Below are 25,000 nucleotides of genomic sequence, written 5' to 3'. Positions count from 1 at the left end.
CAGGAACCTTGGTGTCACTACCACATTGCAATTGAAATGAGCTTTCAAAATGCCTTTACATTCATGATCTCTTGCAGTTCTGTGAGAAAGTCAAGCGAGAGCATTAGTATCCCATTGGACTGAGGAAGAAGTTGCATTTCTGGCTGATTCAGACACATGGCCACAATTAAGTGCTGTGTTGGTTTTGTAGTTGAGGTATCCCCAGACCTCTGGCCTTATGCTGTGGTGCATTGCCTTTTCCACTGCATTTACTGTGTGGGTTTTCAAAGGCTCATGCAAAGCCAAGCATTTCCATGAAAAATGGATTCCTTTCTTTATATCAGCCCTCAAAATGGCACGATCTTTCATCTCTGACTGCCCAGGCTTTTCTTAATAATACTTCTACCACATTACCAATTATAGCAATTTGGGGAGTGGGCAGTTTCTCTAGGTAGTGTGATATAAGGGGCTCCGATAAGGTTTCTATCCTCAGAAGTCTTTCCAAATTTGCCTGCCATAATTGTGAAACATTTTTCCTTTACATCTTTATTTGTTTGAATGATAGTAGCAATGTCTACAAAAGGAGTCATATCATCAGCTTGTTCCCCCTACCATCCAAGCTGGGGATGCTTGCTCCACCCATGTCAGGAGTTGGAAGATCAAAGACTTGCAGAAAATTATAGTTTTAAAAATGAGAGAGCTGGAAAGAATTGTAGGCATCTTATTGTTTGATTTCCCTATTTTATAGCTAAAGAAATTGAAGGTCTGAAAAAAAAGAAGTGACATATATTACTGGACCTGGGTAATGACTACATCCCTGGTACTCCGACCCCCAGACCTTGTTGTCCCAAATACCATGCTAGGCTTATTGTATCAGCTAGCACTCAGTATGTGCCAGGCTCTGTCCTAAGTGCCTAAGATATATGAAATCATTAAATTCTCATAACAAACATAACGAGGGAGATAGTATTATTACTTTATACATAACATAAAAAATCTTAAGCAAAAAACATTGAGTTTCTGAAACCTACAGGGCAGGCAAATGTCAGAACTGGGATACGACCCTAAGCAGGCTGTCTTTACAAGCCAGGCTCTGAACTACTACAGCAGAATAGAACTACTTTTGAGTAGAAGTCAGGCATGTATGTTGGGGGCAGAGGAGACTACAGAAAGTGGGAGAACAAGAGAAATAAAAGAAATGTCCAAAATACAATCTGGGATGACTTTATAATTTCATAAAGAGGTCCTGTTTGGTCAATACATTTGAGTGACCAAGAGCATTTTGACACTCAATACATTCTTGCTTGTGCCTTGGAGGCAGAACAAAGCTCGTATGTTGATCACAGGACTAAACATAAACCAAATGTGTGCCACAGTTGCTGGAAAAATTAAAACATTCTTAGGCAAAATTATTATAATAGAGTTGGAGTGTACAGATTAAGGCAGGTGATAATTTCAATCATTTTCTCTAAGATAGACCACACTGGATGTGTTGTTTTAAGTGTGGGATGTCTTATTTCCAAGTTTGTGTTGGTCAAGTGGCACCAGTTTGAGAAGCCTAAACAATATGAGAGCAAGATCTGAGACCAATACCAACCAGGAATGGGGAAGAAATTGTGAATGTTTAACATGGAAAAAAGAAGACTTGGAAGAGGTGTGAGGCTCATTACACATTCTTGAAGAACAGTTGCACAGTCAAAGAATAAATGCTTCCTGCCTTGCTCCAAAAGGACTAAGATGTCATATTTCACTCTAATAATTGGGCTGTTGCAAGAAAATAGAATAGGATGAGTCACAAAACAGTAAGGTAGTAAGTTTCATATCTGTTGGTGGACTCAGCTGGAGTTAGATAAATCTCCCAGGAATTATTTCAGGGACTGGGGAATGGAGAGACGGGGGAGATAAAGTACGCTTGGCCTACACGATCACCAGTCTCTGTGAAATTTTTCGTTAGGGAAATATTTTGCAAGTGTGATCTATTCAAAATTTCTTCTCAGTTATTGAGTGTATGTTATTGTAAACCAAAGATACCTAACATAGGGGAGCTTTGCTTTCCAGCATGGAAACCATGATGCCTAGTTTCATATGATGCAGATAATAACCACCACTTAACTCCCAGACACAAGGCAGCTTCTGTAGATGATTGGGTTTCACTTTTGTGAGTGACAAAAAAGAAAGGAAGGAAGAAAAACTAGCATAAAGCAAAATGGTGTGGTGGCAACTCAGGGAATTACTTATTTTTCTGCTGCTCTGGTGTCTTGGGAGTGGAAGCATATCTTGTCAATAGTGAATAGAAGCAGACATGAGTTATTATTATGGTCTCTGCCTCATAATTTCTGTCACCAAGATGTGCTCTGTTTATTACTGCACTTAGAAAGCTTTGGAATATTAGCCACATAAAGCCTCTCTCCATGGATTATATTACCACACTCTTCAGTTGTTCCAGGAAACCAAGACTGTGGAATCACATTTCTGGGGAGAAATAGCTCTCAGCCTTGGCTCTTTCTGGCTGTGCAGTCCACTGGGAAAATTTTGTCATAGATCATTAAAGCAAGAATGATCCCCAGAGATCCTCTGTCTTATTTCCCCATCCCCCCACTGCACATTTGAGGGATTGAGTCGTAGGGAGAGAGTAGACATGTTCAAAATCATAGAACACATTATAGATTTCAACTCTCATTGCACATTCCCAGTTCAGTGGACTTGCTGTTGTGGGATCCAACCAACCTCCTTTGGTTGGGTCCAAATGCTCATGAGTGGAATTAAGGAAAGAAGGGGTGACAGTTTAAACAATGGGCCAGTTTTGTGAAGCATGGGATGCCTCAGTTTCCAGTGGATGAAAACGAGAAAGGTATGTTGGAAATTTAAACATGAAAGACAGTAAAAATGATTCAGATTCTGTCAAAGCTCCTCGAGGGCACTCGGGCATCTAATGTTCTCTCTCTTTGTAAGGAAGACAAGCAAGGTCTTCCCAAAGTGAGCACCTTGAGCCTCAGTTTCCTTCTCTGTAGAAATGGGACCTGCCTTACAGGACGGTTGTTGGATAAAATGACATTGGATATGTAGCACCTAACACTGCTCCAGATATAGGAGGCCCTTCATGCCTTCCCTTCTTCCTTTTTTACTGAGAGATGAAGAACAGTATTTCCAAGGACTGGTCATGGTATTCTGATCTCTGCACAATGGTGAGGATGGAGTTGAGGTGGGATTTGGGGGAACAACATCTGATTCTAATCTTGTCATAAAGATTTTAAAAGCTCCCAAAGGACAAGGATCACATGAAATTGTTTCCCTTACAGTGGCTCCCCATGGCACTCATAATTAAAGGCAAAATCCTAATAATACACAGGGCCCAGAGGGCCTTCTGTGTTCAGAATCCTCATCACCTCTCTCCTCTTGTGCTTCTTTTTCTCTGCTACTTTTGCTTCATGGAATGAGAACAAAGCCAGTGGTCAAGAAATATTTGTTAAATGAGCTATCTTCACAATCCCTATGTGGGCTAGATTGCAATAGTGGAATAGTTCATTAAAGTTTAAATTCTTTAGATTGTTTATATACCTGATAAATTATTCAACAGTTAAAAAAGTCCAAAACATGGTAGCACCCAATGAAGGCAGGACTTGGTGAAATTAATACACTAATATGCCACTGATTGGTGTGCAACTAGTGATTGTTTTGTGATTGCAATTGGCAATACATATTAAAAACCATAAGAAAGATAAACTCCTTTCATTTAGTAATGTTATTCACAGAAATAAAATCTAAGGTAAAAAAGTTGCAGTAAAATGGCCACACTAGTAAAGATATTCTTTGCAGTGTTATGTATAATAGCAAAAATATTGAAACATTAGAATGGTTAAATAATAGTTTATTCAATGGAATTGCTATGAATAATTATATATAATAATTAAAAATATAATACTAAAACGTTTTTTACCAAATAATGTTAAAAGGAATATTAAGTAGTATCTGCACTATAATAATATTAATGTGAATTTATATGGACAAGAAATGAGCAAGAATAGTAAGAATATATAAAATAAAAATTGTGATTTGTATTGTATAAAATGTTGCTAATTTAAAGATAAAGTATATATTATGTGTATCTAATTTAAATATATTTTATAAGAAAATATAGCAATAAATTAATAAATAGGAAAATGTTATTTATTAGAAATATTTCGAGAACTTTTTTTAGTTTTCTGATTTTTATTTGGAAAAATTTTTTTCTTCTTTCTATTGAAATATGAAAGTGAGGGGACAATTATTGCTCTTCGTATGAGAGGTAAAATTGCATTTCTTTTAGTCCAATGCTTTTCTCTTTACTTTTCTTTCAATCAAAAAATAGCCTCTCCTCCAACTTCACCTGTAATTACTCATCCTTCATTTTTTTCTCTGAATGCCTATCCTCCAATAAGCTTTCTAAAGCCCTTCTCAGTTACTATTCCTTTAATTTATACATAGGAGATAAAAATATTTGTAGTACTCATCATCCATCTATCCATCGATAGAATCAACAAGGAAACGAGGCTTCCCCAATGCCTCAACCGTTGTTTGGAATTTAAGGTGTTCATTTGAGACTTCAAGTCTGTTTTTCAAAGACATTGAGAAGAAGAAAAAAATGACAGAATCTGTTGTGTCTTTATCTTTTTCTTTTTTAAAAAATGATCATTTATTTTGGTCTCAATTCCTGGTGGAGTATTGGTCTAATTTAACTGTATTTCTCATAATATCACAAGCCAATGGCTACATGAGTTGCCTTTATTGCACTGGAATCCAGCTTTAGCATGTTTCCAATATCTGGTGAAAATATTCATTCACATAAACAGAAACTCCATAGTAGCTACATGTGGAAGTTCTGAGGTAATGTCTCCTTTCTCAAAAAAGCTTCAGTTTAGAATTTTCCAGAGTGACCCACGAAGCGGTTGGTTTTATGCCTGAGATTCTCCATTCCCATTGGGTCAGATAAACTAAGTGAGAGCAGACAGGGGAGATGGTGAGTGGCTGCCATATTCCAATCAGTGCAAGATTTCTCTTTTCTGGTTCACAAAAGAGTTCCTAATCACATCTGGAAAAGAAAATAACAGAAGTGCACTAGGATAAGTGGGTGAGGAAGAAAAAAGCAGAATAGTGTTTTCTGAGTGACTACAATGTGCCAGATCTATACACACTTTTTTATGTTATTATTACACTTTAAGTTCTGGGGTACATGTGCAGAACGTGCACTTTTGTTACGTAGGTATACACGTGCCATGGTGAGTTGCTGCACCCATCAACCCGTCATCTACATTAGGTATTTCTCCTAATGCTATTCCTCCCCTAACCCCCCACCCACCGACTGGCCCCAGTATACACACATTTTTGATATCACATTGCATTTTGAAGAAGCCATGTGACTTCTCAGATGCCATTATCCAAGCTGAAAAATGTAAGAAGAAAAACAAAAACTTTGTAATGGTTAATTTTACATGTCAGCTTGACTGAGTTAAGGGGTACTCACATTTACCAACTAATGCTGGTGAAGCTTTAGCTCTGGGAATGCCCGTGAAGGTGTTTCCAGAAGAGATTGACATCTGCATCAGTGGGTGGAGTAAGAAAGATCTGCCCTCACCAGTGTGGGTGGACATCATCCAATTCATTGAAGGCCTGGATAGAATTAAAAAGCAGTGGAAAGATGAAGTCACTCTTTTCTCTGGAGCTGAGACTTTCAGTTTTCTACCTTGGACATCAGGGACTCCAGGTTTTTGGACCTGCAGATGTGGAAACTTACACCTGCCCTACACTCCCCCCCTGAATGTTCTTGGCCTTTGGCCTTGAACTGAGACTTACACCATTGGCTCTGCTTGTTCTCAGGCCTTTTTCTTGTATGTGATCCCATATGTGATCCAATTCCCACAATAATCCTATCTATCTATCTATCTATCTATCTATCTATCTATCTATCTATCTATCTGTCATCTACCTACCTACCTATCATCCGTCTATATCTATATCTATCATCTATCTATTGTCTGTCTGTCTGTCTGTCTGTCTATCTATCTATTATCTATCTATCTATCTATCTATCTATGTATCTCCTATTGGTTCTGTTTCTCTAGAGGAACCAGACTAATACAAACTTGGAACAAAAAACAAGATGACCCAGCAAGCCAATGACAGAACCCATCATCCTGCTGAGAAGGCAGTTTATAATAGTGATATTCTGTGCAAGTCCCAGGAAAATGCTTTTTGGCATCAAACCAGAGAATAGGGTGAATAGGCAGCAAATGAGATGTTTTATTGAAGATCAAGCTAGTTCACATGAATCATTTCATCCCATCCTTTTTATGTTGTTCCTATGTAGATATCATTAATCCATTCAGCTGAAGCTCTTGATTTCTGAATGTCTTAATCTCTAACTGCCTGGATTTTTTTTGTTTTTTGTCAGTTGAAGCTTCTTTTGCTTAATTACATATCAGGCAAGCTGGGAGTGTTAGAGAAATGATATTGGGAGCTTCCCAACCTATGACTGATGGGAGTTGGTGGGTAAATACTTCAGCTCCATCCTCCAGAGTGAGAGGACTCTGAGGTGTGACTATCAGAGTTCTATACAGTATCAGGGATTAAATTATACGTTCCCACAGTCATAATAAGCATAATAACATACTCTGTAAAAGCTGCCTTCCTTCTTTAATTATGTTCCCACTTTCCTACAAGTGTTTGATGGTATCATCTCTCCAACAAAATACTTCCACTCAAATCTTTGCCTCGGGGCCAGCTTCTGGGAGAACACAATCAGAGATAATTCCACTTGGTGTGAGGTGTTACTCAGGTACAGAACATGTGTTTGGAGCCTGTGAGTAGCAGAGCTCATTATGACTGCCTATCACCTTCATAAATATGACTCCCAATTTATAAATGTATATATTGAGAACCAAAATATGTCTTTTATAATATCACATATTAAGATAGACAAGAGTTTGTTAGATGAGAGCTCATGGGCCAAATCTGGCTTTCTATCTGTTTGTTTTTATGTTCTGCATCCTGCAAGCTAAGAATGATTTTTACATTTTAAAATGGCTATTTTATAAGTACTTTAAGATACGTAAATTGCTATATAAGGTATTTAAGTCATTTAAATTGTTATATGAGTTGTTATGTAAGTAGCCTAAATGTTGTGTCTTAGTCCATAAAGCCTAAAGTTTTTATCTATTTTGTTGTTGTTGTTGTTTTGAGGCAGAGTTTCTTTTTTGAGGCGGAGTTTCTTTTTTTGAGGTGGAGTTTCTCTTTTGAGGTGGAGTTTCGCTCTTGTCGCCCAGGCTGGAACACAATGGCATGATCTTGGCTCACTGCAACCTCTGCCTCCCAGGTTCAAGCAATTCTCCTGCCTCAGCTTCCTGAGTAGCTGGGACTACAGGCGCCCACCACCAGTCCTGGCTAATTTTTTGTATTTTTAGTAGAGATGGGGTTTCACCATATTGGCCAGGCTGGTCTTGAACTCCTGACCTCAGGTGATCCACCCACTTCAGCCTCCCAAAGTACTGGGATTATGGGCGTAAGCCACCGCGCCCAGACACTATCTGATTTTTACAGAAAGTTTGCCAATGCCTGAACTAGTCAATAGCCCTTGGATCTCCTGGCAGTCTCTTAAATCCCACATTTATATTAACCATGCCAATCATGATGTCTGACTCACCAAAAGCCCTGAGACCAGAGAGGGCACTTATGCAGTGGGTGCTAACTTATACAATATAAACAACCCATGCTGTATCCTGTCGTGAAAACATGACCATGCCCAATCAATTGTTTTGTTTTCTCTTTGGAATTTTAAATAGGCAAATGGAGGAAATAAGATAACGGGAGCCACTAGAGTTAAAAAAAAAAAAAAAAAAAAGGTATAGAAAAGTCATGAAATAGAATCAAGTTTGGGATATATTGGGGTGGGAGGACAGAGTATGGGTACAAAGTCAGAATTATGAGAGAGCAAGACAAGCAAATGTTATGAGGAATCCAAGACCTTGACACTAAGGGCAAGTAGCTCTGAGACAGGGAATAGACATAAAAAGATTGCAACCCAAATATTCTGACTCAAACAACTCTTTGTATACTATAAATCCCCTGAGGACACTCATGTCTTAGTCCTCATTGTAATCCTGGAACTAAATATTATTCAAATGAATCAAATAAAAATTGATTAACATTCATTAATTAAATCAGTGCACTTGCTTTTCATCTCATGCTCCAGTGGAATATCTTTTAATTGACTTTTGTTGCCATTTAATTTGTATGTTGTTAGTCGCTCTTAATGAGTTCGCACCTTGACTTTCCAATTGAATTAGAAGACCCACAGGCTAGAAACAGTGGTGAAAACAGCTTTGTACCATTCTTTTCACACATTCTCTGAATGAATAGTTGCTGAGTGACTCATCAATATATTTTAAAATCTTTTTTCTTTGCTTTGCAAGAAGGCATGCAGAGTATATTTATATCGGAACAAACTCTTCAGTGGAGGGAAGGATCTTGCACTCTTACATCTATAACTCTCTACCTCCATAAGTTCTTCCAAAAGACCTTATCCATCTACAGTATTTGGTGACTTTGTTCATTATTTTCCATCTCCCTGGTGAATTATTTTCACATTTCAAGTTTTATAAATTTTCTCTGGGACACAGTTTTGGACAATTATAGTCACTTTGATTCCCAGCAGGATCATCTCTAAAATATTCCATCATCCCATGAAATAATAGATCATGGATCAGCCAGAGGTAAAATGTTTTGTTTTTGGGAATCAGACATAAAACAATGATTTTTAACATGACAGGTGCTTGTATTGCTCGACATGTACCATCTAAAAATGATTTATGTTTAGACAACACCATTATCAAATGCTTTTAGTGTTATGGTCCCACAGTATTCTGGGAGCAAAACAGTGTGGTAGAATATTTGTGAAATGCTGTCAGGAAGCAGAGCTAATCCACAAGAAAACTCACACATATTTTTGTAATACTTGGGCCATAACTTGGAGGTATGTAGACTTTTCTAGTAGCCTTTTTAGTTCCTGCAGTTTCTGCAGGACTTGGCTTTGCATGTACCAGGGAATGTCACTTCTCTCTGTGCTCAATCTGGTTGTCTCCAACTTATTTAGTCAGATGGCTCTGGGGCACATCCAATAAGAAGCCAACCACAAAAATGAGCAGTAGCTGTTTATAAAATCTACACATTGTTATATAATCCAGATGACAGCACAAGTGGGAAAGGCTGCTAATATTCAGCTTTAACCACAATTTTAACACTTTCAGATAGCAAATGTGTGGCTGGGGTGTCTAGTTTTATATTAGGCAAAGTCCTGGTAGATATAGAAACTTTATGAGCTAGGTCTATTATACTGAAATGTTATTGTGCTAGTTACATGCTGAGGCAACAGGCAGCAGGGACTTGGACCAATGTGAAGAGCCAAAGTCAGTTTTCCACAAAGCCCTTGGTTGGTTCTGCCATCATTCAGTGCTATGAAGTATTTAGCTATGTGCTTATTATGGAATAGTTTCTGTTTCTAAATGTGACACTGAATACATCTACCATTGGATCATTTCTAGAACTAACTTTTACCTCTCAAGGAACATATCACCACAGCTAAAAGAGCCATTTAGATATGACAGGGAAAATAACCAAAATAAAATGCATTAAAAACTAAAATAACCATAAGTCTTTTGCTGTTGTTAATTTATGAAGTTTCATCTTACCAATACTTCTTTGTATTTATCCATGGTCTATGTAATTTTATCAGATGGAAATATATTCGGACTCAAGTAACAGGAAATATGACTAATAGGGTTTTTTTTCATGTAACAAGAAGGTACTAGTTCAGTAGGACTAGTTTAGTCACTCAATTATGTCTAGGTGCAACTATGATTTACTTGTTTTTTCTCTAATGGGCTAGGTGGTTAATACAGCTCCAGCCATCATTGCTGTATTTGGGTTCAGAGAGTGGAAAAGGAGAGCCATGATGCTAAATATCTAAATATCTGAAGATGTCTTAAGATATTTCCCAGGCTAAAACTTAAACCACGGCTAACCTAGTGGCAAGGAAAATAGAGCGTTCGATGATAATGATTGGCTTAGACAACAGTTAATTATCTAAGAGTGGGTATACTAATATTCAGAACAAAATCCACGTTCTGTTGGCAAGAAAGAAAGGTGTTCTGGACCCTGGGTAGGTGTGTGACAATGTCTGCAAAAACATTCTTTGGGGATACTCAAGTCTCTTCTTCTATAATCCCATTCGTTTCTCCATCTTTGCTTTTTCTTTTGGTCCTTGTTTGACCCATCAAAATAATTTCTTAGTGAATTTTAAAGTAGTACCCAAGTCAAGAATTAATACAGAACTAATTATTATAAAAATTATTCAAATTTGAGAGTGGAAGAGGAATGCAAAAAAACCCCAAGTGACAGTAAAAGCAGGAGCTTTGGAGTCAGGTGGAATCATTTTTGAGTCCTGTCTCAATCATTGTTTCTTACCCCCAGCGTGATTTAAATTTAGCTTCCTGAAAACTCAGTTTTATTGCAAAATGCAAATGAAAGCAATAATAAAAATGCAAATGAAAGCAATAATAAAAATCCTCAAATCAGAAAGTGGTTTGAGGATTAAACCCTTGTCAAATGCTTGTCAAAGTGCCTAACCCACAGTAAAGCATAAATGTTAGCTATAGTGAAACAGTCATTGGTTAAAGCTTGAAGACTATTTTGATGTCACTGTTTTATATAAATGTTTTAAAAAGTCTATGATTAGATGTGTTGATTTGGGGCTCTATTAAATGTCTAGGATTGCTATGGTTCAAATAAGTGGTTTAGTATATTGATGTAACACACGTGCTGAGCATGATAGAAGCAGACTCTAAGTCAGGTGTTGGAGACTCAAAGATGAAGTGGTTGATGAGTTTAATAGCTTGGAAAAATTACAAGTAAATAAATACATACACACATGAGTTGGTACATTTGGATGTTCATCATATTGGAGTTGCTCAATGAGAAGTGAGACAGAAAGTTCAGCTCTGTTTAAAATTTGACTTCATACTTAGGTTTGCTGCATTGATGAATGTTGGAGAAATAGTTGGAATATGTACCTGGCACATAGTAACCAGTTGAGAAATGCTGCCTCGCATTATTTTTTTTCTGCCTTATTTTTCTGGTTGCAAATGTTTAATCTCCATGTAATTAATATTGGTGTTGTAAAATTATATAATATCAGCCTGAGAAGATAATAAGCAATGTCAGAGCCCTTTATATAAGGAACTAATAAAAGTAGTAATTATAAAAATAACAATAAAATAACTAACATTTATCAAGGGAATGTGCCAGTACTGTGAAAAATTCTTTACATGCTGATTTCATTGAATACTGACCTCAACCATATGAGATAAGTTCTATAATTCTTCCATTTTAGAGGTGAGAAAACCAATATGTAGAAAGTATACATAATTTTTCCGAGGTTACAAATATAGTAAATATTGTAACTTGGAAGCAAATCCAGGTTTATGCCCACTCTAGCCTCCAAGCTCTTATCTCCAATGATGTTATGCCTCCTCTTGTCATTGTTTACTAATTACTTCACATACTAATGTTTGCTCAATAAATGGATTCACAAAATGAAACCTAAGTGGAGAGTTTCTAATGGAAGATGCTCCTTCCAGCTCACTATTTTACTAAAGCCTTGGGAGCATCACGTGTTGCTTTTGTTTTCACGAGACTCAAGAGGGCAGACACACATGAGCATTTCTCTAATGAGATCATCTGTTTTCAAAGGCTGACTTGGTTCTCCTGCTTATATTTTAGCTTCCTATTTTAATTTCTCAATATAAGTAAACAGGTGCTTTTATTAACTGTTTGAAAATATGAAAAAAATTAGGTTTAAAACCAGGGAAACATGTCCCACACATTGTTTAACTCCTTTTGGGACTTACTGATCTCTCAGTGCTTTCATGTTCACCTCCCTTAAAATAGCCAGTAAATTCATCTGAAGGGAAAGGAGAGGACTAATTAGGATGGCAATATGAATGATATTCTGTTTTTCATCAACTGTGCTTCCTTAAAGTCTAACCAATTTCTGTTAACTGAAGGAAGAATTGAGGAAAAAAAAATTTTGAGAAATTTGTGATGCTGTTAGGCAATTCATACTTTTGGTGCTTACAATCTATAAAATTAGATTGTAAAATTTACAACCTATAAAATTATAAATCTATACATTTATAACTTATAAAATTATAAAGTTACATATGGCTCTACCAAGCTCACCGGGTAGACATCTCCCTACTCCAAATATCTGTTAGGTTTTACCATGAGCACCTAAAATACAACACATCCAAAATAAAACCCATCACCTCCCACCTCTTCCTCCATCCCCCAACCAAATGGTCTGTTTCGCTGGGGAACTCTTCTCATTTATTGACATTTCTATCCATCCCATTTCCCAAGTCAGATATCTGAAAGTTGACTTTGGCTCTATTTTACCTCACCTTCTACATTGAACCAAGTATGAAAAAAATGTAAGATTAACAATTCTCAAATCTTTGTTCTCATCATCCACCTGGCACTACCTTCAGACCACCAACCTATATCAACTTCACTTCAATTACTGGAATGACCTATTGTCTTCAGTGATGAGCATCACTCCTCAAGCTGTTCTCCAAGCTCCAGCAGCCAATAATCTTTATTTAAACAAGGCTGATACCATTGTTTTTCTCCTTATCAATCTTCTGGAATTTCCTTTCACTTTAAGAAGAATTCAAAAATTTTTTAGATGATCTGGAGAAGGCTTAATCTCTGCTTACCTGTTCAACTTTTCCCCTATCTGCTTATCCCCGAGTCATGGTTCAGTGAGGATGAATGCTGCATGGTTCTTCAAGAAGCTTCTGGTCTCTATCACTCCCAGTAGTCTGTAATGATATTCTTGCTGCCTAGAAACATTTGTTTTCCTTTATATCCATTTTGAGTGGGCAATTCTTCACATTGCAGCTCAGAAATTACTTCTCTGGGACGCCTTCCTTGATTTTTAGGACTAGGTTGTGGCCTTTCTATAGGCTAACCCTTACCACAATGCATAGTCACCCTATTCTACTACCTCTTTGAAAAACTGTGTATTTGTTAATCAGGTTATATCCCTGTGGTCTAGTGTATAATAGTTGTTCAGCAAACACTGAAGAAATGGCATGCTGATAGGAAGGAAACTGGGGCCATTTGTGGAATTACTTCTAGTAAAATGTATACCTTTGGCTCAATTATCCTGATATTTTGAGATAAAACCTGTGAGTGTGTGTGTGTGTGTTTGTGTGTGTGCATATACATGCTTAATCTGAGTTATTAGGGTTATTACTGTCGGTATTTCCTTTTCTAAGCTAGATAGATAAACTAGGCTCATTCAGAAGACTGAGAGCAATTTTTAGATTTGAGGTACTCAGCTCACCTGTATTTGTTTTCTATCGCTATATGATAAATTACTACAAAATTTGTGGCTTAAAATAATACCCATTAAGTATTTCACAGTTCTGAAGTTCAGATGTCCAGTTCAACATGGCTGGGTTCTCTGTCCAGAGTACCACAAAGCTGAAATTAAGGTATCATCTAGACTGAATTCTCTTCTCCAAGATCTAGGAAAAACAAACCCTCTTTTAAACTCATTCTTGTTGGCAGAATTCAGTTCCTATGGTTGTAGGACTTAGGTCCCTGTCTCCTTGCTGGCTGACAGCTCTCGGTTTCTAGGGGCCTCTTGCATTCCTTGCTGTCGCCCCTTCTATCTTCAAGCAAACTGTGGTGTGCTGAACCATTCACATGTTTTCAATCTCTGACTTTCCTTTCTGCTGCTGGAGAAGACTTTCTGCTTGCAAAGGGCTCATGTGTTTATGTCAGGCCCACATATGCTCTTTATCTTACAGTCAATTGATGTGGGACCTTACTGATGTCCATGAAATCTCTTCAGAGTTGAATCAAATACCTATATTGGTGTTTGATTGAATAAATGGGAAGTATGTGTATACCAGGGGCCAGGAATCTGGGTCAGTCATTGGAAAATTCTACCTACCACACCACCATATTATACAATAAAATGAAAATAAATGAAAACCAAATAGAATATCAACAACAAAATTTGGTGATAAGAATTGGGTTTGAGTGGCAGGACACATGCTCTAATTTTTGAAGGGAAACCCAGATTCCTGATAATGTCACACTTGATATTATGTGCTGTGAAACTTGTCCTGTACAAACATTAATAGATGTAAATTCAGGGCTGCTTTTTACCTTCTGTTCCAGGTTACATGACTTTCTCGTTCACAGCCTCTGTTTGGCCTCAGGCACATGTTTTACTGACTTCCTCATCTTTCTCCCTTTTCATTTCTATTATCATTGTCATAATCATTTTTAATCACACCATTTACTGAACACTTACTCTGTACCAACACGCTAGGTATCTTATTTCATTTAATTTGTTCAATAACTCTTAACTAGTTGTGAGTGTGCCCATTTCATTAATTCACTCAAGACCAGCAGCAAATCAGTAGTCGAGGCTCTGATTGTTGGCTTCTAAAGTCCCTTTGTTTCTCCTCAACGTTATACTGTTGTCTTTCAAGGATGTGATAAACCAGGTTCATTCAGGAGCATGTGTTGGAAAGATAAGGATTAGAACTCAGCACCTGACACTTCCAGGCTTATCCTTCCAACTCTTCAGCTGTTGAGTCAATAACTGAAAAGATGCCCTGCCTGCCTTCTAAGAAATTGGCTCCTGTGGGCAAACAACACAGTCTTCATTTACTTCCTCTGACATTATGAATTAATTGTGAACTAAGTGACCAAATCATCGTAATACAATTGGCCTCTAAATACTAAATTGTAAACTTGCGTGAATCAGGATCATGTGTCCTATAACATTTCTTTCTTTCTTTTTTAATTGAGCTTCACTCTGACATTCTCAGTAAAATCTAACAATGGGTTGCTCTGTTTCAAGAGTTAGTCAGACCCAGCTGTTATGAAAATAATATGTTTGAGAAAATTGACTTGACATTTGATGGCCTTACAATACTTCTGACAGGATATAATCAACCCATTAGGGAGAAACAGAAACATTCCTTGTATAGCCACGTTATTTCTGGGCATGACCGAATTCCCTCAAAGTGGAGTGGGTGAGTTTTCAGGGCAAGCTGAGACTTCATCGCCTCAAGCCCTGCAGTCAAAGTGACTGAATGTACTTTCTCTTCCCCTGTCCACTGCCCTTGATCTGATGAAAGGAAAACATTAGTTTCCTAAGCCAACAATTTCTTTTTTCTTCTTCTTTTCCTCTCCTGAAGTCTAAATTTATTACAAGGGCTTGGGTTTTAAAAGATTCTCTCAGTCTTTCTTCCACTCAGGAACAGCTGGGACAACTCTCTTGGGAAAGTGATTAGAAGCAGGAAGTGGCAATTGGGATTCCTGACTTCAGTTCCCAGGCCTTTCCTGAGCTCTCTGTGGGACTCTGAAGGGCTCATCTCAACCTCTTTGCTAAGTTCTTTGCTATAAAATTTCAGCCTCTAACTCCCTGCTGCTTTGCTTTTGTTCTTTCCCAAACAGGCAATATGAAGAACAGGGAAGAGAACCAACTGTAGAGTCAAAAATCCCAGCTCTCTAGGGTCTAGAAAGTGATCAAACTTTTTCAGGCCAGATCTTCATGTCCGTAAAATGAGACCAATAACGAGACCAATAACCCTGAAAAGCTACCGTCAATATCAAAGGAGAGCAAATATAGACAATACCTTACATAGTTCTTGGCAGGTCTTTTAAATTCTATACTAGATTTATTTGCCTGGAACTTCCTACAATTTCTTTAAGTCATTCTATTCAATCTGTCAGTAAATATATGCTTGATCTTGTGTTTTTAAAAAATGCTTCATCATAAAATAATCATATTAAATTGAATTATTACAATTAGAATTTATATATATACTACAAGTTTCAGCTTATAGAACTTATTCTTAAGGCTATCCTCACTTAATGTTCCGATTCACTATATCATAACCTCCACCAGAAAAGGAACTGTGTCTATCTTATCATGTCTGTGTCATGAGTATCTAAAAAGAGTCTGGGGTGAGAGGGAATAGTTTCCAGATGAAACTGTTCCAACTCAGATCACTAGGCATTCGTTAGATTCTCATAAGGAGTGTGCAGCCTAGATCCCTCGCATATGCAGTTCATGATAGGGTTCATGCTCCTATGAGAATCTAATGTCACTGCTGATCAGACAGGGAGGTGGGGCTCAGGCGGTAATGCTCACTTGCTGAGCTCACCTCCTGGTGGGCAGCCTGGTTCCTAACAGGCCACAGACCAGTACTGGTCCATGGCTCAGGAGTCTGGGATCCCCGACCTAGAGATTTGCTAAATGAGTAAATTATGTAATTAATTAAATGTCTTTCCACATAGTTTCTATTCTCTATGTTTGACTTTCCCTTGTGTATTTTATATCAGGGGTTGGCAAACTAAGGCCTGTGGGCTAAACACTACCTGTTGTCTGTTTCTGTACATTTAAATTCAGCCATGCCCATCCACTACATAGTGCTTATATTTGCTTTTGCACTGCTGCAAAAGCAGTTTAATAATTGTGCCAGAGACTGTATATATCGTGAGATGCAAAACGCTTACTGTCTAGTTCTCTGTCTTTTACTAAAGATAGAGTGATATTTCCAAAGTAAAAATCCAATTATTTCACTATCCTTGCTTAAAGTCCTCAGTGACTCAATCATTGTCATAAAGAAGTCTAATATTTTTCTATGACATGATCTGAACCCTGTCAATCTCTGCAGACTCATCCCTTGCTACTTTTTTTCTTAAACCATGTAATTTTTCAGCCTGTCAAAGGTGCCGGACCTTTACATAAGCTATTGCCTGTGCTGGGAACACTGTTCCCTCCAATTTTTCCTTGTTAACCTCTACTCATCCTTCTTGAATTTGCTTAAACATCATTTCTGCGGGAATGCTTTCTCTGAAGTTACCTGTGAGAATGCTTTCTCTAAAGAAGTTAGTAGCTTCTTGTTCATGGTCCAATTGCATCTTGTACTTTTCTTGTTCCAGCACTAATCAGCACTTTGCTAATGATAAAACACAGGTGCAAAGGGATTATTCAATTTGACCATGCTCACAGTAGTAAGCAGAGAGTTTGGGATTTGAATTGAGAGCTGTCTAAATCTAATGGCCACTTTCTTTCTGTCACACTTTGCATCTGATTAATATATAAGATAATATTTATAGCACGTGGAGTCGGTACAGGATGATGTATGGGTCTAATGAAGCATAACCTTGGGATTTTCTTATCAATGCACAATGCCAGCCACAGAAATATTAATAATGGTAGCTGCGACAGACCTGTAACAGTTGATTTAGTTGGCAAGTACCAAGATTTATAGATGTCCCTGCCGTTATAAGTTATCTGCTGTTTCATAACAAATTACCCCAATACACAGAGACTTAAAAGAACAACCCTGTATCATCTTACAGTTCTATGGATCAGAAATCTGGGCATGGCTTAGTTGGGCACCTCTGGCTCAGCATCTCACAAGAGGTTGCAGTCAAGTTGTCAACCAAAGCTGTGGTCTCATCTGAAGACCTGACTAGAGAGATATCTGCTTCTAAGTTTACTTACATGGTTGTTGGAAGGCCTCACTCCCTTCCCATGTGGTTCTCTCCACACAGCTACCTCACATCATGACAGCTGGCTTTCTCCAGAGAAAAGTTATCTAAGAGGGTGAGACACAACTCCCAACATGGAGTCTTCTATAACTTAATCTCAAAAGTGACATCATATCATTTTAAACATGTTCTATTCATTAGAAGTGAGTCAATAGATCAGGCCCACACTCACAGAAAAGGAATTGGACAAAGACGTGAATACCAGGAAGTGGGGATCATTGGCGACCATCTTGGAGTTGCCTTAGTGTCCTGCCCTTACTCTGCATTCCACCTGTGAAGTTTTAGATCACAGAGTTTCCTTCCAGTCAGATTTCAATTACAGGTTTGTTCATGCTTTTTTATAGGAACATATGGAGTATTTGCATATTGACATTTTGGGTTGGATAATTCTTTGTTACTGTGGGCTATTTTGTGCCTTACAGGATATTTAGAAGCATCCCTGGCCTCTACCCACTAGATCCCAGTTGCGCCTGCTGTATTCAGTTTAACAATCAAAAAATGTCTCCAGACATTACCACATTCATAGATTCATCAGAAGTCACCCTTGGGGGCTAAGGCTGAGTCAGTGAGGAATGTTGACAGCCTCAACAAAGTCAGGCTTCTGCCAAGAGAGAGTATGAACAGATGTAGGGCAGGTAACTGGCAGTGTTTTTAAAATAAATCTAAATCCTAACTTATATAGTTCCAGGTAACTGGATAATAGGACAAAAATATGAAAAACACTTTGTAAGGTTATAAGGGCCGAGGTATGAAGGTATTAAAAAGACAACTTGAGTCCATATTCTATGCCCAAATCTCTCAATGGTAGAAGTTCTGACTTATAACGACTAAGTTTATCAGTGCTTAAAACTTAATTCTCTCTACTTTTATCTATTAAACACCAATTTTCCCCAAGAATTTTGACATCTGGTTCTCTTATTCCAGAAAGTAGCCTAGTGTCTGAATACATATTTTATGAATGAATAAATGACTTTTATTAATACCTTTGGCTTTTACCATTTGTATGTAAACAGATGATATTAGAGCATAAATATACAGCCCAGAGAGCTTTCTTATGCTCCAGGTCCATTCATCTTTCATTTATCTACAACATCTGTGTATGCAGGTACCTTTCACACAGATTAATTTTAAAAGTAAACTTATCATCTCTTTCCTAGAATCTTTTTCATATTCCTGAATTTAATATCTCAGTGATTACCAAGATAGAAACATGAAAATCATCTTTGATTCATCCTTTTTTCTCATCCCACTTCTTGTAATGTCCTACCATTCAATTACATGAATGTTCATTAAATATGAACATTTATTCATTCCACAATCATTCATTGAACATCTGGTGTGTACTGGGGACTGTGGCACGTTCTCTACCACTACCAACACTGTTTTCATTCACAATCTCATTACATTTTATCCAGAATAATGATATTATTTTGTGAGTGACTGGGGCTATTTAATGTGTTCAGACTATGTAAGGAAGGATTACTTGACAAGAAAACCAATCATACTAGATCAATCTATTTATTATTTTATCACAAGTTGATATCTTTGATTTATAATTAGAACCATATTTAATTTTAGTCCATTCATATAGCATAAGTGGTGGGAAAAAATACCACACAATGAATTTGAGAGAAAGTTAAGACAGAGCCAGTTGCTTTATGGTGATGGAAATGAAATGCTTACTCAGAGTATGTCTTGTAGTCACCAAAACCAGATGATTTGTTACAGGTTTCCATCTATCCAATCCTAAAACATCCATTACTTTAATTGCAGTAGATCAACACTGTGGTCATTCTTTCCTTTGAACTATGAAAGAAACACTCATGTCTATTCTCCCTAGGCTTCCGTTGCTTTCTGAAAATAAGGTAGTGCTCAGGAACCTTATGTTAAAAGGAATGACAGTGCCTAGAAATAGCCTTCTGCTGTGAAGCAGCAGTATATTATCATAGTAGATTGCCTCACTGAGTCACAAGACCCATTGCTGTCTTTTGGTGGTGGGTTGGTGATTATGAACAAGTCACTTAAGCCTCCTGAGCCTCAGTTCTGCCATCTGTAAAGTGGAGATAATTTCCTGACTTCTTTTTATTTTTAAATTTATTTTTCATTTTTATTTTTATTTATTTATTTTTTTGAGACAGAGTCTTGCTCTGTCGCCCAGGCTGGAGTGCAGTGGCGCAATCTCAGCTCACTGCAAGCTCCGCCTTCCGGGTTCATGCCATTCTCCTGCCTTAGCCTCCTGAGTAGCTGGGACTACAGGCACCCGCCACCATGCCCAGCTAATTTTTTGTATTTTTAGTAGAGACAGGGTTTCACCATACTAGCCAGGATGGTCCCTATCTCTGGACCTCGTGATTCACCCACCTCGGCCTCCCAAAGTGCTGGGATTACAGGCGTGAGCCACCACGCCCAGCCATTTCCTGACTTCTTTATGGCATTTTTCTGAGCATTACATAAAATTTTATTTGTGAAACCATTTGAGGGTTATAAACACTACATAAGAAGCTGATATGTCTTTTTCAGAGTGTTGTTATTAATTCAGAATTCTTGCTACTTATCCTCTCAAATGTTATTTTTCCTCTCTGCTTAATGGGAATAATACCTCAACAATCTGCAATGTGGATTAATGTGACTTATGACTCAATAAATATTAGTCCCTCAACATTCTTGACGTCTTTTATAAGAAATATATATAGTTTTGAGACGGAGTCTTGCTCTGTTGCCCAGGCTGGAGTGCAGTGGCGCAATCTCGGCTAACTGCAAGCTCTGCCTCCCGGGTTCAGGCCATTCTCCTGCCTCAGCTTCCTGAGTATCTGGGACTACAGGCGCCCGCCACCACTCCCAGCTAATTTTTTATATTTTTAGTAGAGATGGGGTTTCACTGTGTTAGCCAGGATGGTCTTGATCTCCCGACCTGGTGATCCACCCGCCTCGGCCTCCCAAAGTGCTGGGATTACAGGCGTGAGCCACAGCGCCTGGCCAAGAAATGTTTTTATGAATAAGAGTGATCAAAATTTCAAATTCAAGTTTTTAGCACGATTTCAATTCTATTATCATACATAATATAAACCCAAAGTTGAAGAAAGCTAGCATTATTAGAAAAAATTGTAGTTCAACTTGCTTCAGACACAAGCAGACAACTTTCCTGTGGGAACCTCTCAAGTAAACTTATGGCACAGAAGGGTGATACAAAACTTGTTTTTCCATGTGAGCTAATGGCTCTCAGTAAGTGACAGATGAGTTCAAAGGTCTGAAGCATATACAACCTACCAGTTAACTCGAAATTGATCTAGATTCAATGCATTGAAGTCAAAACTTTATCACACATTTTTGTAGAAATTGACAAGATGGCTCAAAAATGTACATAAAATTCAGAGGCCTTAAAATAGTCAAGAAAACTTTGGAGAAGGATAAAGCTAGATGACTTATACCATCTGATTTCAAGGTTCACTATAAAGCTACAGTAATTCTGGGACTTTGGTTGGTGACACAAGTCAGTAGTCAATAAACTTAAGATAAAGATGCCAATGCAATTTAATAGGGAAGAGGAAAGTCTTTACAATAGTGCTGAAACAATTGAATATTCATATGGAGCAAAATAAATCTTGAGTTTTATCTGACAGCCTACAAAAATGAGTTAGAGATGGATAATAGATCCAAACGTGTAAGTAAAATCTATAAAATGTTTTTAAAGAAAAAAATGATGAAGTATCATTATAGCCATAGAGTAGATTAAGATTTATTAGACAGGACACAAAGACACTAACCATTATAAGGTGATACATTAGACTTTAAGTAAATACTTCTGCCTACCAAAAGATACTAGTAGAAATATGAAAAGATAGGTCATGATTGGGAGAATATATTCACAAAATATATGTGACAAAGAAATTATATCCAGAATAAATAGCTCCCACAAATCGATAATAAAAGATAGACTTATATTACTGTCCGAGATGAGATATCAAGAATCAGATTTACTCTCTTGACTGAGAAAAGCCAAAAACATCCCCAACATATTTAAGAATAAGATATTCAAGACATCAGTTAATAATGGAAAATTGTTCTTAAAAGGGGAAAAATATAAGATGAGATCGGATCTATAATTTCTTCATATTGCTTCCTTGAGAACGTTTACGTGCTGAAGTATGTGAAAGAAAAACCAAGACAGAGTCTGGCAAACTTCTTGAGTTGAAGAGATGTATCTGTCTTGGGAGATACAGGTTTCTACAATTTGCAGGTTGTAGAACTGTAAAGGAAAGAGCTGCATAAAGATAGAACTCTAGAAATCTACAGAGATTCCCCCTTGAGTAATCAGCTGATTACTGATGAGCTCATGTGTGTGAAGCCTGGAAAAGAACCAGTCAAAAGGATAAGAGATGAATGTGTTGCCCTCACGCTGGGCTAGAATTAGTGCTTATCCTGTCAGACTAGAAAATCTAATGATTCATGGAGTACTGAATAAAATATAAAGAATGGTTTTACCTTAGTATTGGGGAATAACTTATTCTAGATTTAGAACTGCTTTGGTCTCACCTAATAAAGCTTAACAACAACACTCCAAGGGATAAAATGTTTCCAATAACTTACCTGCATTCCAGAGCAAAGCAAAAGTATAATTATTGGAAACAAGTATCTAGTATCCAACAACATAAAATTCACAATGTCTGTCATCATATAATTTAAAAAAAATAGCAGGCATGCAAAGAAGACAAAAATATGATCCATAATATGGAGAAAAACCAACCAATTGAAGCTGTACCAGAAATAACACAGATGTTACATTTGTCAGGCAAAGACATTAAAACAATTATTATAACATAATTATAGATCTTCAGAACATTCAGTGGAAATATGGAAAAAATCTAAAGGACCTAAATCAAATTTCTTGACATTAAAAACTACTGCGTGTGGAATAGAAGATATACTGGATGGAATTAACGCAATATAGACATTGAAAAATGAAGTATCAGTAAACTTTAAGGCAAAGAATGAAAACTATTTGGTATGGAACATAAATAAAAGAGAATAATTTTTTTAATAAAAATAACAATAGTTGCAGAATGACTTTGAGTAACGTAATCTACAAATAAGTGGAGCTGCCAAAGTAGAGGAGAAAGGGGGTGACAGATAAATAGTTGAAAAAATAATTGCTAAAAATATTCCAAATTTGATGAAAAGTATAGACCTACAGATCCAGGAATCTCAATGATACCCAAGTATAAGAAACATAAACAAAACTATAACATAAAATATCACAATTAAATTGTTTAAAACTGGAAGTAAAGAAAATCATGTTACAGCCGGATGGAAGACCCATTACGTATAGAACAAGGACATGTAAAGCAGCAGATTTTTCAAAACCAATGCAAATGTGTAGACAATATAGCAACATCTTTAAAGTGCTGTAAGATAATAATCAGAAACCCAATAATCTGTCAAGTTAGAATACTAAACTCAGTGAAAATCTTCCCAAAATGAAGGCAAAATAAAGATTCATTTAAACACGCAGCAGCTAAAATAATTTATCACCTACAACACTGAACTACAAGAAATACTTAAGAAAGTCCTTCAGGTAGAAGAAAAATGATACTTAATGGTAATATCAATCTTCACAAAGGAATGAAGAGAACTGGAAATCTTAACCCCCTGAGTGAATACATAACATTTTTTCGTATTATTTAAGTCTCTTTAAAAAGGAGTTGGCTGTTTAAACAAAAATAATGATACAGTGTAAGATACATACCATTTAAAGTTAAAATGTATGACAACAATAGCACAAAGGTAGAGAAAGAAAAATAGTATTAAAACCGGAAGAATAAAGTATTATTGTCAATTTTTTGTACTATAGGTGAAGTTATATAATGTCACTACAAGTTAAATTGTGATAAGTTAAAGACGTATCCTTTAAACCTCAAAGCAACCACGCACAAAAAAGAGGCCCAGCTAATAAGACAGTGAAGATGATAGATATAAACCTAAGCTTCTTAGAATTCACATTACATTTTATAGTCTAAATGTTGCAATTGAAAATGAAAGATTGTGGATAAATGAGCAAAACCTAACTAAAGAAAAAAATCAGTTTAAAAATGAAGACAAAAGTATGTTACAAGTTAAGAGACAAAGATATACTATGCTAACACCAATCAGAATAATGCTGGGGTGGCTGTATTAATATTAGATACACACAAAAAATATGTTGCAACAGAATATTACCGGAAATAAGATGATTATTTCATAATGATAAATAAGTAAATTCTTCAAGATAATATAATAATTCTAAACATTTGGTGCACCTAATAGTGATAGATAAGTAACCCAGTTAAAATGAACAAAAGACTTGAATGGACAAAATATATATCAATATTTATAAAGGAGTTCAACATTATTAATTTTCAGGAAAATGTAAATTTAAAACATGATAAAATGCCACTGCATATGCATTAAAATGGCTAGAATTAAAATGATGAATTTCATTCCTAGATTTACATAAGAGAGAAGACAGATGTCCACAAAAAATATTTGTATAAGAATTTTCATAGCAGATATATTAATAATAGCCAAATACTAGAAATAAACTATTTGTCAGCCAAGAGGTGAATGAATAAATAAACTTTGCTCTAGCCATACAATGGAATACTTGTCAACAATAAAAAGGAACAATCTACTGATGTATGCAACAACATGAATGAATCTCAGAAGCATGGTGAACAAAGTTGCAAAAACATATAAACTGTATAATTTCATTTATATTAAGTTCAATGAAAAAATTGTTCTGTAATGATAAAATGAGAACACTGGTTGCCTATATTAAAGTTGGGTATTTACTAGAAATGAATATGTGGGAACTTTCAGGAGTGATGAAAACGTTAAGTTAAATTTCTTGCTTTGAGTGGTAGTTACATGAATGTATACATTTATCAAAACCCATCCAATCATATACTTTGGATTTATAAACTTTATATAAAATATACCTCATTTAAAATAATGCTATGTAGATTAAATTCTTGTGCAGGGTTGTGTAATTGATCACCATCAGGTTTGTCATTGCAGAAAATGGTGACAAAAGTAATCGAAATTAGTATTTATTGAGTCCTTATTATAGACTAGGTACTATGTTAGACAATTAAATAGATTAGGTTAATTCTCAAAATAACCATGACGGGATGCCTGTGTGAGGAGTCCCCAGATCCTTGCCCTTAAGCATTAACTGCTCAAAATGATTATTTTTTTTTAAACCAGCCATTTAAAGTGTCTGGATATTTTCTTAAGGGCATACAGCAAATGGAGAAACATCTATTCAAAAAAATTTACTAAATCTTGACAAGAGCAGTGAAACTGTGAC

The 25,000-nt window shown here is 36.6% G+C and overlaps 1 long non-coding RNA gene across 1 annotated transcript in view; it reads right to left on the bottom strand.

Annotated features, from left to right (window-relative positions):
- Positions 1-4,667: 4,667 nt before the first annotated feature.
- The window catches only part of LOC114680124 (uncharacterized), an 88,971-nt gene continuing 68,638 nt past the window's right edge, over positions 4,668-25,000 (bottom strand). The window contains exons 3-4 of the long non-coding RNA XR_003732182.2: positions 5,480-5,625; positions 4,668-5,047 (exon numbers count right to left, since the gene is read on the bottom strand). This is a non-coding gene — a long non-coding RNA (uncharacterized LOC114680124). The remainder of the gene's footprint in view (positions 5,048-5,479; positions 5,626-25,000) is intronic.

This window comes from Macaca mulatta, chromosome 8 (assembly GCF_049350105.2).
Source record: "Macaca mulatta isolate MMU2019108-1 chromosome 8, T2T-MMU8v2.0, whole genome shotgun sequence".
In the NCBI taxonomy this organism is placed as follows: domain Eukaryota; kingdom Metazoa; phylum Chordata; class Mammalia; order Primates; family Cercopithecidae; genus Macaca; species Macaca mulatta.
Note: the sequence above shows the minus strand (reverse complement) of the source record. Positions and strands in the feature narration are given on the sequence as shown.